We start from the raw sequence: 14,548 nt of genomic DNA on the forward strand, positions 1-14,548 counted from the left end.
TGCTTTCATGTTGAGGTGATTTGGAAAAATGGGAGTAGGTGGTCTAACCAAAGTGAAATATGTATCTTTAGATTATCTGTTGTACCTTTTCCTACAGCGCTTGTATACTGTCACTAATAAAGAAAGCAAATGGCCTAGTAAAGAGCTTTCTTGCTATGATGAGTGTTCTTCTGGCAGAAAATGACCATCCAAACATCCTAACATTCTGATATTCTAGTAACAACATCTGCCTACAACAAAAACTGGAAGCATGTGAATAACCAGTTTCTAATTTTATTCTGCCTATTCGGAGTATGCAAGAGGAAAAAAGATGATAAATAGCCAGAGAGATTTTCTTGACATCGTGCTTAACTGAAATTTCAAAATAAGTCAGTGGGGTTCATTTTTAAAGACCTACAAACTAAATTATCATTGGGTCATTTTGTTCTGCTCCCAACTAGGTTTCTGAGGGACTAGTCGTGAGACACAGTGAGATCTGAAAATGGGCCACAGTACGCAAACACTGCAGTTTGGTTTGATTTAGTCTAACTCTTGTGTAATAACTTTCTTTGAAGTGTGGGTTGAGGAGCAGGTTAGAAGCCCGAGGCCACAAGCTCATCTTGTTCTTGTTACAACTCAGATGCCCTGCAGTCCCCGCACGATATATCAGAGGCTGGGTACTGGAGTCCCCAGCTGATCAAGACTGGAGCCCTCATTCCCTGCGCAGCAGAGCGACTGAGAGACAAACAACAGCATGGTTGTGTTTTCTTGGGAAAGTCAATCACTAAAGGGACGCGGGTGGGTCTTTGAGGAACCTTTGAGACAGAGGAAGCCTGACATTGCTCTCAAAGCTAAGGGGAGAGGTTAAAAAACCATCCACTTGGTAGAAAAATGGATAGTGTCCCTGACCTGGGGAAAGGCTGGACTCATTTCTGGATAGCTGGCTGACCTCCCACCTTCCCCAGCTTTGAAGATTATTTCTCTGTGGATCCTCTGACCCAAACAAACCTCAAGGCAAGTCCCCTGCTCCTCTCTCTTGTGATTTTTCATCAGCAAAGTGAGGGGGTTGGATCAAGTGATCTGTGAGACCCCATCTACTCTAAAATTTGAAGATTCTGATCCTGCGACAGTTTTGCAGCTTCCAAGGGACTAGCTGCCTTCCTCCCATTGCTAAGTCGCTTCAGTTGTGTCCGACTCTTTGAGACACTGTGGACCGTAGCCTGGCAGTCTCCTCCGTCCATGGGATTCCCCAGGCAAGCATACTGGGGAGTTGTCATGTCCTTCTCCAGGGCATCTTCCTGACCCAGGGACTGAACCCACATCTCTTATGTCTCCTGCATTGGCAAGCAGATTCTTTACCACTAGTGCTCCCTAGGAAGCCCCTTTCCTCCCAGTGCCAGTGAAGTTGCTCAGTCGTGTCTGACTCTTTGCGATCCCATGGACTGTAGCCTATCAGGCTCCTCTATCCATGGAATTTTCCAGGCAAGAGTACTGGAGTGGGTTGCCATTTCCTTCTCCAGGGGATCTTCCCGACCCAGGAATAGACCCCAGGTCTCCCACTGCAGGCAGACGCTTTACCGTCTGAGCTACCAGGGAAGCCCCCTTTCCTCCCACTGGTATTTTCCAGCAGCCTGAGTTAGACCTTTACAGCTGGTTTGGACCATGGACAATTCTAGTGTAATAATAATATACCTACATAATTCCTTAAAACTTGTAAAATACATAGAGTGTTCCATCTGGTCCTTAAGAAATCCTTTGAGGGAATAAAGAGTATTATCCTCCTCATTTTGTAGAGAGGGGAGGCTATGGTAAAGGAGGTTAAGTCACAACTGCTGAGGTGTAAACGGTTCTACAGACAGGGCCAAACCTCCAAATGCAAGTTCCTTAGGTCCGATGAAGCACACATATTCAATAAAAGACATAGGAGAAGTCTCACAAAAGGGAGTAGTAATTCTGGGAATCTGCCTCAGAATTTGGCCAATGAGAGCCACCAGGGCAAACCCCATCTGTGTGAAGAGGCAAAACTCCAAAAAGAGTACAGAGGTTAGAGCTGGTCTTCACTTCCAGGACAGACTCTTAGCTTAACTCTAGGCAACAAAGGTCATTCTTCAGCTCCTCATGCAGGGCTTTGAAAGGGGAGAACCGAGGAGGGGTGTGCAGAATTCATTTTCTGAAGCTAGAGGTAGAGGCGCTGGTGGAGGACTGGGGGCAAGTGACAATTTGGGGTGATATGCTCTGGGCACTGAGCTCCAATTCTATGCCAAGCTCTCACCAGAACTCATGACTGTTGCTCTCCACCTGTATTGTCTTCTGTCTCAGCCTTGAAAGAATCCTGTGGTGAGTTAGTTCAGTTCAGTCACTCAGTCGTGTTCGACTCTTTGTGATCCCATGGACTGCAGCACGCCAGGCCTCCCTGTCCATCACCAACTCCCGAAGTCCACCCAAACCCATGTCCATTGAGTCGGTGATGCCATCCAACCATCTCATCCTCTGTCGCCTCCTTCTCCTCCCGCCTTCAATCTTTCTCAGCATCAGGGTCTTTTCAAATGAGCCAGTTCTTTGCATCAGGTGGCCAAAGGCGTGAGTTAGGGAGTCTGTAAAAGAACATAAATGTAGGGCGAAATAAATAAGGTCTGTAACATAGATGGGGTATTAGAACATGTACACACACGTACACAAGGTATGCCTTCCTCTGTGATGTATAATTAAAGAAGTGCGATCCTTGGGGGTCTTCCCAGTCTGAGTGCAGGGCCTGCTGGAGAAGGGGAAGGACTAGGATGACTAGAAGCAAAAGGAATGATAACAGTGTCACAAACAATGTGGGGGTGAGCAGTGCACAAGGGAGTGACAAACTCCAAAGACACACCCAAGCCGGCTATTCTCACCACAGAGTGACAGCAGGGAAGAGGCGCAACAACAGAGGCTCAGGGGCAATGGGTGGGGTCTCATCAGCTGCTGCAGCAGAACAAATCATCAATTAAAGTTGCAGAGCTGCTCTGGAATCAGGAAAAGGTTGAGAAAAGAAAGGAATATAAACCCTCGAAGGTGAAGAGGGGATGGAGTTAGAGATTAACCTCCAGAAACACTTGTCAAACTAAAAGCAGGGTTAACATGATTGTCTTGAGTCTTGAACCAGTAAACTTCCATCACAGACAAACTCTGGGGCTACACACCCAAGAAGGAGAAATTTCACAGGAATGTATTCTCAAAAGTCCTGCATCTAAATTCTCAAAATCAGTTGAACTGGGACTTCCTTGGTGGTCCAGTGGCTAAGACTTTGCACTCTCAATGTAGGGAGCCCGGGTTCAATCCCTGGTCAGGGAACTAGATCCCACATGCTGCAACTAAGAGTTCACATGCAGCCACAAAGATCCTGTGTGCTGCAACTAAGCACAGACAAATAAATAAAAATAAATATTTTTTAAAAAATCAGTTGAACTGAATAGGATTGATAGTGTAAGAAAGACTTACCTTGGGGGTTTGAGTGGCCAGAAACTCAGCAGGTGCTAATGATTTGGCTGCTAAAACACCTGTGAACCTCAGGCTACATAATGAAAATACATGTCCAGACCACTGGGCTCTTACGGATAGTATAGTAGTCCCTTGGTATATGCAGGGGACTGACTCCAGAAACCCTCATGGATACTATAATCTGTACATGCTCAAATCCCTCATACAAAATAGTGTGGTACAGTTGGCCATCCACATTGTAGGAATAGGCCCACTGAATGATGACAGGTTGTTGGTGCTGCTTCTGATAGGAACACTGATATTTTACACTTGTTTCCAGGCACACAAACAAGATATAAGGAGTCCAGAAACCATGTCCCACAAAGAAATTAAAGTCATCTTTAATTTCTGACTAAGACTTCTTCTTGAAAAAGAAACACACTTGTGTGGCATCATGAGATATAATCAGACCCAAAGATTAGAGGGCCAGTTGGTGACTCAGACAGTAAAGAATCTGCCTGCAATGCAGAAGACCGGGTTTCATCCCTGGGTCAGGAAGCTACCCTGGAGAAGGAAATGGCAATCCACTCCAGTATTCTTGCCTGGAGAATTCCATGGACAGAGGAGCCTGGTGAGCTACCGTCCATGGGGTCACAAAGAGTCAGACACGACTGAGCAACTAACACACTTTTGGCTCAGTATAAACAGAACTTTCTAATAGAACTGTTCAAAGATAAAAAGTGCTGTCTTAAGGAGTGGCAAAATCCTCATCCCTAAAAGTGGACTTCAAACTGAGGCTAGATGATCTTGTGTCCAGGATCCTTAATGTAAGAAATTGTTCTTGCATTAAGTACAAGCTTCAACTAAATGACCTCTGAGACTTCCTGTAACTTTTAGAGACCAGGTTAGGGTTCTTGGCCTTGGAAACCTACCATTGAGTTCTGGATATGAAACCCCAGAGGAACCCAGCCCTTCCATGGACCTGTGGGGTGCAGAGGCCTGCTATAGCTTCATTCTCAGAATGTGCCTTCTCAGCAAATGATGAGGCTCCAGCTTATTTAGAATCTGAGTCCAGCAATTCCACTTCTGGGACTATAACTAAACAAAACTATAATTCAAAAAGACACATGCCCCTCTATGTTCATTGCAGCAGTATTCACAATAGCCAAGAGATGAAAACAATCTAAATATCCATTGACAGATGAGTGGATAAAGAAGTTGTGATATATGTGTGTGTGTGTGTGTGTGTTTATATATATATGTATGTAATGGGATACTACTCAGCCATGAAAAAGTACAAAATAATGCCATTTGCAGCAACATGGATGCAACTAGAGATTATCATATTAAGTAATTAGAAAGAGAAAGACAAATACCACATGATATCACTTACATGTGGAATCTAAAATACAGCACAAATGAACCTATCTATAAAACCAGGAACAGACTCACAGACATAGAGAACAGACTCGTGGTTGCCAAGGGCAATGGGGGAAGTGAGACAGATGGACTGAGAGTTTGGGGTTGGTAGATGCAAACCATTATATATAGAATGAATAAGCAATGAGGTTCTACTGTATAGCACAGGGAACTATATTCAACATCCTGTGATAAACCATATTGGAAAAAAATATAAAAGAGAATGTATAGATATGTGTAACTGGGTCACTTTGCTATACAGCAGAAATTGAAATATTGTAAATTAAATATACTTCAATTAAATTAAAAATAAAATAAAAATATTTAAAATCTGGGGATAAATGTATTTTTATGAAGTAAATAGATGTTTTTCGTCCTCACGTCCCCTAAGCGCAATCAATCAAACTTGTTTTTCCTAAGTCTCAAAAGCCCTTTCTTCTTCTCCATTCCCCAGTAACACTGCTCTAGTTCAGGCCATCATCATCTTACCCTGGGGCTTTTTCAATAGCTTCCTAAGTAGACTCCTTCCTTCCACTCTTATCTTCTTCAGTACACCATCTGTAGAGCAAGGAGAGTAGTTTTTAGAACTCGGCTTCTGTTTTCAATAGCCTACCACTGACCACATGGGAGCTCTTAATGTTGCATGGAAGGCCCTGAAGCCTCATGTCCCGTGACTTCCCACACATGGCAGCACCCCCTACACACCACACACACACACACACACACACACACACACACACACACACACACACACACACACACCTTGTGCTTCAATGACGCCAAACTACTTGTGATTTTCTGGTACCTACGGCTGTTACACATCTTTGTGCCTTTGCATGCTGTTCCCTCTCTCTGAAATGCCTCCTTCCTCTCCAGCCCCCACCTCACTCACTATAATTTTTTTGTACATAAAAGCTTTGCTTAGGCACAACCGTTAAGAAGCCTTCTTTCAATCTTCTCTCCAACTCTCACCATCTCCCAAAGTTAATCATCCCTTCCTATTTGCTACCTCTATACCTCTGCATATGGTTCTATTACAGCATTTATTACACTGTATTGAAATATAATTATTTATGTGTCTGTCTTTTCCGTTGTTCTTGGGTTCCTCAAAGGCAGAACCAAGTAATATTCATCTACAAATCCCTAAAACAGCACAGTAAGAAAATCTCTGTATATGTTGAACTGACATGTGAAAGGGATCTTCATGAACTTGTCTATCATTTGCTATGATATTGGGCTTTGTATTATCATACACATGGACACCAAGTTCTACAATGAAAAACAAAGTGAAACTATTGAAATTGCCCTGTAATTTTAAATTAAATGGAAAGGACTCTGGCTAAGAACAAAGTCTTAGAATGAAAGAGGAGGAAGTTCTAACCTGTAAATTTCTGGTATCCTTAATTGCTTTTGTCTTGAAAAGATTTAATTAGGAAACTGGTCCCAAAGAACACTGAGTTTCTAGTCTTGGCCTTCTAAAGAGGATATTCTCAATTCAAAGCTAAACCACTCATTTTATTAAACATTTACCGAGGGTATACAAAGCATGATGCTAAGCACTGGGATATTTCAAAAGGAATATTTTAACGCTAAAGGGAAATAATAAAAGACCGTTATTGTACAGAGTTTTAGAATCATTAATATGTATAAGTAGCTTCCTTGCTTATAGTTATCATATACTATGCACCATGACAACTTTTTCAATAATAGTTAATGTGTACCGAGTACTCATTATGTGCTAGGAACTACTCTAAGCACTTTGTCCATTCATTCAACAAATATCTATTGAGGTCTGATATGTTAGAGGCACTGTTCTAGATACTAGGAATCCAACAGTAAACAAAACATGCTCTCTAGGAGTTTACGTTCTATAAGGAAAGACACAATAGAAAGACAAACAAAATATATAGAATGACAGCTAGTGATAAGCGCTGTGGAGAAAGATAAAACAGAGAACAGAAATAGGAAGAGCTTGATGTGGATGTGGGGTTAGGAAGGTGTCAGTCTTCAATGAGGTGGTCAGAAGAAGATACTGGCAACAAGGTTATATGCATGTGAAATTTGCTCAGTCGTGTCCAACTCTTCACGACCCCATGGACTGTAGCCTGCCAAGCTCCTCTGTCCATGGAATTCTCCAGGCCAGAATACTGGAGTGGGTAGCCATTCCCTTCTCCAAGGGATCTTCCCAATTCTGGAGATGGCAGGATTTGTTGATGGAATTGACACAAGGCATGAGAAAGAGAAAGAGAGGAGTCAAGGATAACTTCCTGGGTTTTGGCCTGAGCAAGTGAGTAGCTGGAACTGCTCTTTATTGAGACAGAAGACGGGGAGGGCACAGCTCGTTTGGTCGGGGATGGGGGGAACCTGGGGGTGGGAAGGAGAGATCAGATCAGATCAAATGTATATTACTGATATATTTGAGATGCCCGTTAGATATGCAGCTGGAGATGTAAGGCAACTGGTTAAGGGGAAAGGCTCAAGCTGGAGTTATACATTTGGAAATAGCCACCGTACAATTATTTAGAGTCACGAACCTGGAGGAAATCATTAAGGAGAGAAGAAAAAAAGACTAAGGACTAAGTAGTTCTAGGGCTCCCCAACACTTACAGATTAAAGAGGAGGAGGAACTTTAGAAGGAGCAGTGAAGGAGGAGGAAAACCAAGACAACAAAGATCAGCCTCTGAAAGCCTCATGCAAATAAGTAATTAGAAATTACACTAAGCTCCCTTTTGTCATCTCCCTTAAATTCCAAATTTCCTACAATTCCCAATTAAAATAACTGTGTTGCTGTTGTTGTTGTTGTTGTTGTAACCAAAGTAGAAGACATCTTCCAACTGGTGGACCACACCACTTGGAATAATATTCAGTTCTCCCTTCATTCCAGGTCATAGCCAATCTTGCCTCAATGTCACCATATGGGTTAAATGATGACTCTAGTAACAGATAGAGATGTGAATTCAGGCATTAGAGATGCTATGTAGACACAGAACGAAAGATGTGTTAGAATCTGGCTATCTTACACACCATAAACCCATAGTCAAGTCGGCTTCAATCAGGGCACATACCCATGTTCTCCTGCTCTACGTAGATGCACCAAGGTGCCATTTTGCCCTGCCAAAATAACTCTTGCTGGATAATTCTCCTCACTGTCTCACCAGGCCAAACATCTGATTTTCAGGAGAAAACAAAAACTATCATTGCAAAATTTAAGTATACTCAATTTTTTTGTTATTTTTTTTAACCAGCATGGATGGAGGCAAAAAGCCTGGACAAAAAGCAAAAAAAAAAAAAAAGGCCTTAATGATATAGCTACCACATAACTTTTCCACACAGATCCAAGCCTGGTTCTTATAAGTGAAAGTGAAGTCGCTCAGTCGTGTCCGACTCTTTGCAACCCCATGGACTGTAGCCTACCAGGTTCCTCTGTCCGTGGGATTCTCCAGGCAAGAATACTGGAGTGGGTTGCCATTTCCTTCTCCAGGTTCTTATAAACTGAAAGGGAAATTTGAACAGCAAAAAAAGATTCTAATCAGAAGATTGTGAACTTAAGACTAAGCTTCCCCCTGATTGGGCTTTTTCTTAGGTAAAAAGGCTTAGAACAGTTTATGGAACTTTTCAAAATAATATTTTACAAGCATTTTGACCCTTTTAAAATCACACATAGCCCTTGAATACATGAGCAAACAGGTTGGTTGGTTTTACGTGTGTCTATAACTGGCAGAAAAGATGATGTATTTAGCCATATCCGCCACCACAAAGGTTGGTTCCCCCATACACCGCTCCAGCAGTGCATGGATGAAAATGTGGCTTTTATTTATTTTTTTTTTTGCAGACAAGAAGCTGATACATAATCCTGTTACTATCCTAGGCACCTATTAAATATGATTGAAACAACGCCCATTGGAAGTCTTAAAACCTTAACCACCAGTTTTACTTCTAAAATAAAGTAAACTGCCAAAAGTTCTGATAAAAGTGACAATTTATTTTTTAAGTAGTACAACTGGAATTTTCCTATAGCTGTAGACAAAGGAATTCTTACTCAGATAAGTAGAAGAGCACCAATAAATTTAAGGTAGCTTATGCAAGTTAGGCACTAATGAATGTCATCTTCTGTTTTGTCATGAAAAAAGATCTTTCTGCTGCTAAAGGAGACTGATTTAGATTATGAATAGCTGTAGTGATTTGCAAAAATGGCTCCAGAGAGATAGAATGAGACTCCATATACTCATGGCACTTGAGGTTTCTGCCCTTTTTGTTGAAAATTAATTTGTCCTGTGGGTTATTGGATTCTAGCTCAGCCAATGTATATTGCTCAGTCATCACAAATTTACTTAAAATTTAGTGTAGCTGAAGTTCATTCAACAAGACAAAAGTCTACCGTTGAAAGCTTCTAAAAATCTTTTTTAAAAACTGGCTAACAGTATAATTGAAAGTGCTGGTGTCTAACTAGATTCACATAATGTTTTGCAGGTATCAATATATACTGTATTACTATGTTAGAAATAGATTTTTCACTTGTTTCCCAAGAAAAAGCATAAATGGGGGATTCATCATCCTTTGGTAAAAGGACATTTTGCTTGAAGTTTCCATATTCTGAAAAAATACAAATTCTTAAATACAGATTTGATTCTGGAACATGTACCCTATATTCCACTCATTTATCTATTTTAGGTAATTTCAAAATAAATATTTTTAAAAGCAAATAGACTATGCAACTCCTAATGCTTCCAAATCCCAAACACGTTACACTAGAAAAATATTTTAAGTACATAAATTCTGTCTCCTTGTTTCAGCAATTTTACCGTGGGTCACTTACTCCCTACTTAAGACACTACAGTGTGGAGGCTTGTGGGCTGGGAGGGTCAGAGCAGAGTCCACCTTCAGACAGAGCATCAGGATACAAATCACTTGCTTTTGACAAGGTGAACACTAGTTTAGTGGCCATGCTCCTTTACCAACAATAATGAGAGGAAAAGAAGAGTATTCTTCGAAAGGGGCTCCTGTGGGAAGATACAAAGGAGACATTAAAAAAAAAAAAAAAGAATGAGCAGCTAATGGTGAGAAACAGAGCAATTTTTAACTAATCATTCCTTTAAAGTGATTTTTCTTACTCGATATTTTTCATTTTTACACATTTAAACATGTATATTTAATACATTAAACATGTTTAAATAAGTATACATGACAGTCTTTTTCCCCTTTAAAAATCTAGATGAATCTCAAGACTTAATACCTAAAATCACACTAGAGAACTTCAGTTGTAATTAGGGCCATTAGGGTTGCTCCTAATTAAACTGATACACAGGAGGCCACAAACATTATTTGTTCATTTCATTTATACGGGAAGATTACTAGATAATAAGACTGCTTCCTATTGAAATATTATATTAGAAAGCAATTAACAGCTAAACCGAAGTGGTAAAAACATTAGAATGTATCATCTCATTAAGAAAAGAAAGTGAATGGTATTGGAGGCAAACTAAACTAGAGTTTGGAACTTTCCTTGGAGAGCAGCATTTGTTTTAGTCCTTGCACTTAACTACACAACTGATCATGTTCAAACTCTGAAGCGATCAGCTCTTTGCTTGAGGTACCATTGCACAAAATGAGATACAGAGTGCTAACCAAATCATGACACAGCGGACTGGAAATTTTATATTAATAAACCTCTTCCAGTGAAGAACTAAATAACTTTTACAGTTTTATCTGTGGTTATTTGTTTCTCTGAAGATTTATGGTCCTCGCAACAGATATGCATCTTATCTTTCACTTTCCAGATTAAAGAAAGGTGATTTTAAACAGGCTTCTGACTGGCATAATCTAGAATTGCAGATGATCTCAATTTTTTAAAAAATGCTAAAAGTGAACTTGCAAGTCAAATGAAAATGACTTTGCACATGTCAGGTGCACAAGGGGAAAAAAAATCTACATACAGTTAAAGGCTGATCTTCTATTACCAATCCTGATCGCCTCACACTACCCTGAATCAGCCAGGTGCAATCTGTACCTGCTTAACCAGGAATTAAAACTCTTCGTGCTGCTGCTGCTTTAATTGATTGATGCTAAAAGTTTAGAAAATAAAACCTAACCAGCTATTACAAAGGGCCTTTAACCAAGCCTTCTCCTTTGAAAGCAGGATCCTCAATTGAAACTGGCAGACCACATTTTTAGGTTTTAAGCAGCTCTGTCATTCTACAAGGAATGTGTCTGCCACTTCACACGAGAGCTTGAGCTGAAAGACATGTACTTTGAATCAGAGAATCAATAGAACACTTAATGGACAATTAGGAGAACAGCTGTAGGACTGTCAGAGACCCATCTGCACACAGCTCAAACAGCAAGCCTGGACAGGGCCCGGAAAACAAAGTACACTGCTCCAGGGCACTGGCCCCAGTACAAAACCTCCCTTTCATTTCTCATTTAATGTTAATATAGTGTTCTTTTTCATTACAAATTTTAACACGTGTAGAAAATTATGGAAATTGCTTAAGCCATTTGTCAACTTATATCATGTGAATTGATCAATAAATTTCACTACTTTGTTGTTAATGTAGATAAATTTTGGCATTTAATTAAGCTCCAGTGAAAATGCGGCCACTTTTAATCTCAGCAGATGCTGCCTTTTCATTTGTAATACATAACTACAGGGGTAAATACAACCCAATCATGAATTATCACTAAATATTTATAGACAACATAGCAATTCAGAAAATAGATACAAAAGATTTTTACAATGAAATAATTACTATGAGCAAAATCTGAAATAGGTGGTGATGAACTCCAATAGGAGTGGTGGAGGGAATCTTAATAGAGTAGCTTACAAAAGAATTCCATATGTATATTTTTCTCTCATGATGCTGCCTCTATAGATTCTCTCTATTAGGCAGAAATAATTTGAAATTCTTTTCACAGAATCGTTCCAAATGTTAAAAGACAGTTGCCTAAGTTTGTGGAAGCTTATGAAAATTTATAAATTAAGATAAAAACCCATGCTTTTATATTTCTTTTTACTAAATTTATTCAGACATGATTAGGAACCTTCTCTTAATGGGTAAAAGGAAAATCTTACAATGCTTATTTCAAAGACATGATTTGGACTTGGGCTACAAGGTTGGTCAAGAGGAGACTGGGATGGGAAAAGGGGACAAGATGCTAGACAATGGGAAAAGGAGAATGAATTTCTTAGTCTTCCTCCATATGGCCCGAGGGGCCCCAATGTGAAATCCTATTCCTGACAGCCAGAAGCCCTATAGGCTTTAACCCTCTGTGGCGTAATCTGACATGATAAACTGCTGTATCTCATTTGAGGGGAAAGAGGTGGCCTCTTGGTGATTCTGCTGGTACCTTCAGGGAAAAGAGGATTCAAAATCACATTGCTGTCTTTGCAGTGTATCCACTCCATAAAACCCATTCCCACCATTGTCTACATGCTTCACTAAGAGGGTCCTGCTGGCAGTGCAGTCACCGCCTTTTCAGCAGAGAAGCAGACTGAGTGCCTTTGTACGTTTTTTGTTGTTTTTTTTTAAATAAAGTTGGGGGAAATCAAAGCCGATCCCTTATTCCTATTTTTCCAATGTCTCCATGTCAAGTTGGCCATCACCACTGTGGTAGTTTGGCACTTTCCGTTGTTCTGGCAGAGGAGTACCTGGTCAGAAGAGATGCTTCTCTAAATTCAGACTCTATTAGAGAAATCAGAATGCAGCAGCCAAAGGGAAAATGGATTGGGTCTTCTTGCTGAACCAAATTGCACATCTAAATTCCCAGCCAAAATTCTCTCTCTGGCTCACTCTTACGTGTTCATATTTCTTTTCATTCCCAAACTTAACTTTCCTAGGATTTGAAGCCTTGTTTTTATACCCCTAGAGAGTACAGGGGGCTGAAAAATTCACTTCCATTCTCATGCAGATAATTAGGGATCTTTTTGTAAAAATCTCTTTCAGAGATTTTTGTAATCTCTGAAATCTAGGCTTTCACATCATAATCCTAGCATTTTCCTAAGTCGTGTATGTCTGTGAATTTCTTTGTCTTTGGGGGAAACCGAGAAAAGATACAGATTATTGCCTGAGCTAAGGAAATACTGGCACTTGTTGAGTGTTTGATACGGACATTACGATGGTAAAAAAGTTAAGATGTAAGATTGATTGAGAAACAAAAACTGAGATCTAGACACGAGATTATAATGGACTAAAGATGGTCATGAAATTCTTTGCCATTTCTCTCCTCAGTAATTGGAGTGCATTTCCTCTAGCTGTGAATCTGAGCTGGTCTTTTGAGTTGCTTTTGCTCAATAGAACTTAGCAGAAGTGATACTTGCAAGATTCTGGTATGAGCTTTGAGAAGGCCCAGAAGCTACCACATTTGTGCTCTCTTAAGAGTTGCCAGGCACTAAAAAGTTCAGGTTAGAATGATAAGAGATAACTTGAGAGTGGTCTTAGAGGTAAGAGACTATTTTGGATGTTCTAGTCCAAGACATAACTGACTGCAGCTTCACCATGAGGAGCAGAAGAACGTTGTAGCTGAGCTCAATCCACCTGCAGAACCATCAGGAATAACATCCTTCTTAGGTTAAGGCATGATATAGTCAGGTGATATGTTACATGGCAATAGATAACTGAAACAGATTTTATATTAAAGATCTCCATTCATTTTTTTCTCATATCCTACCCTCCTTTTGAAGTTATGCCAACTGGTAGTTATCACCTGTATTCCTATGCCTCTTGCAGAAGTGACTCAATTACAATAACACAAAAAGCCAAGATATGAATTGGGAGGAAGGGGTAGAATTTTTCAAAGGAGCTCAGATTGATTCCCTCTGCTATTAGTTTTTTTTTTTTTAAGAAGAATTCTTTAAAATATTTATTTATTTGGCTGTTCCAGGTCTTAGTTGTGGCACATGGGATCTAAGATCTTCATTGCAGCACGTGGGATCTTTAATTGTGGTATATGGGATCTAGTTCCCTAATCAGGGATCGAACTGGGGCCCTTTGCATTGGGAGCACAGAGTCTTAGCCACTGGACCACCAAGGAAAATAGTTTTCTATTTTCTCTCTTCATGGTTTCACTCACTCACTATCCCAAGTCTACATCAACACTCAAGCCAGACACCAGAGGAAAGGCAACTTCTGTAAGAAGAACTCCATCTCTTTTCCAGACTTTAGTTTTGAAAGTCAACTGAACAATCCAACTTACTTAAATAAGAGTAGACTTTTAAAATGACATCAGTAGATGTTCTGCTATTTATATTCAAATTGCCTAACATTAACTCTAAAACAAATTCTCTCTCAGCTAAAAGAAAAACCTGGATTATAATTAGAGCTCTGTCCTGTGTAGCTGTGTAACTTGGGCAAGTAATTTTATCTTTGAGGGCCTTAATTTCCTCATCTGTAAAATGAAGACAATGGACTAGATAATCTTTAAATTTCCTAAAACTTGTCCACCTTTCAAAGACATATGTCATTTTTCAGGTGATGCCAGATCACTCATAATCCCATATTGCAATTTTGTTAGTGTCAACTAAAAAATCCTTCTCTATTGCCCAAGGCAGGAATGAATATATTCTTAATCTAATATTCTACCCTTGAATAATTGAGGTGATTGTATAATTAACTTTCTCTCAGAAAGCATAATCCTAATTTTTTTCACTCCATCATTGGATAAGAACAAAGAAGTATGACAATTTGTCTTTACCATGCAGGATATC

General features: G+C 39.9%; 1 non-coding gene across 1 annotated transcript; it reads left to right on the plus strand.

Annotated features, from left to right (window-relative positions):
- The first annotated feature begins 3,230 nt into the window (after window positions 1-3,230).
- On the plus strand, window positions 3,231-3,303 carry TRNAE-CUC (transfer RNA glutamic acid (anticodon CUC)). Its single transcript has one exon. It is a non-coding gene; the product is annotated as a tRNA-Glu (tRNA).
- Window positions 3,304-14,548: the final 11,245 nt, after the last annotated feature.

This window comes from Giraffa tippelskirchi, chromosome 5, assembly GCF_054371585.1.
Source record: "Giraffa tippelskirchi isolate mGirTip1 chromosome 5, T2T-mGirTip1v1.2.pri, whole genome shotgun sequence".
Classification (NCBI taxonomy): Eukaryota; Metazoa; Chordata; class Mammalia; order Artiodactyla; family Giraffidae; genus Giraffa; species Giraffa tippelskirchi.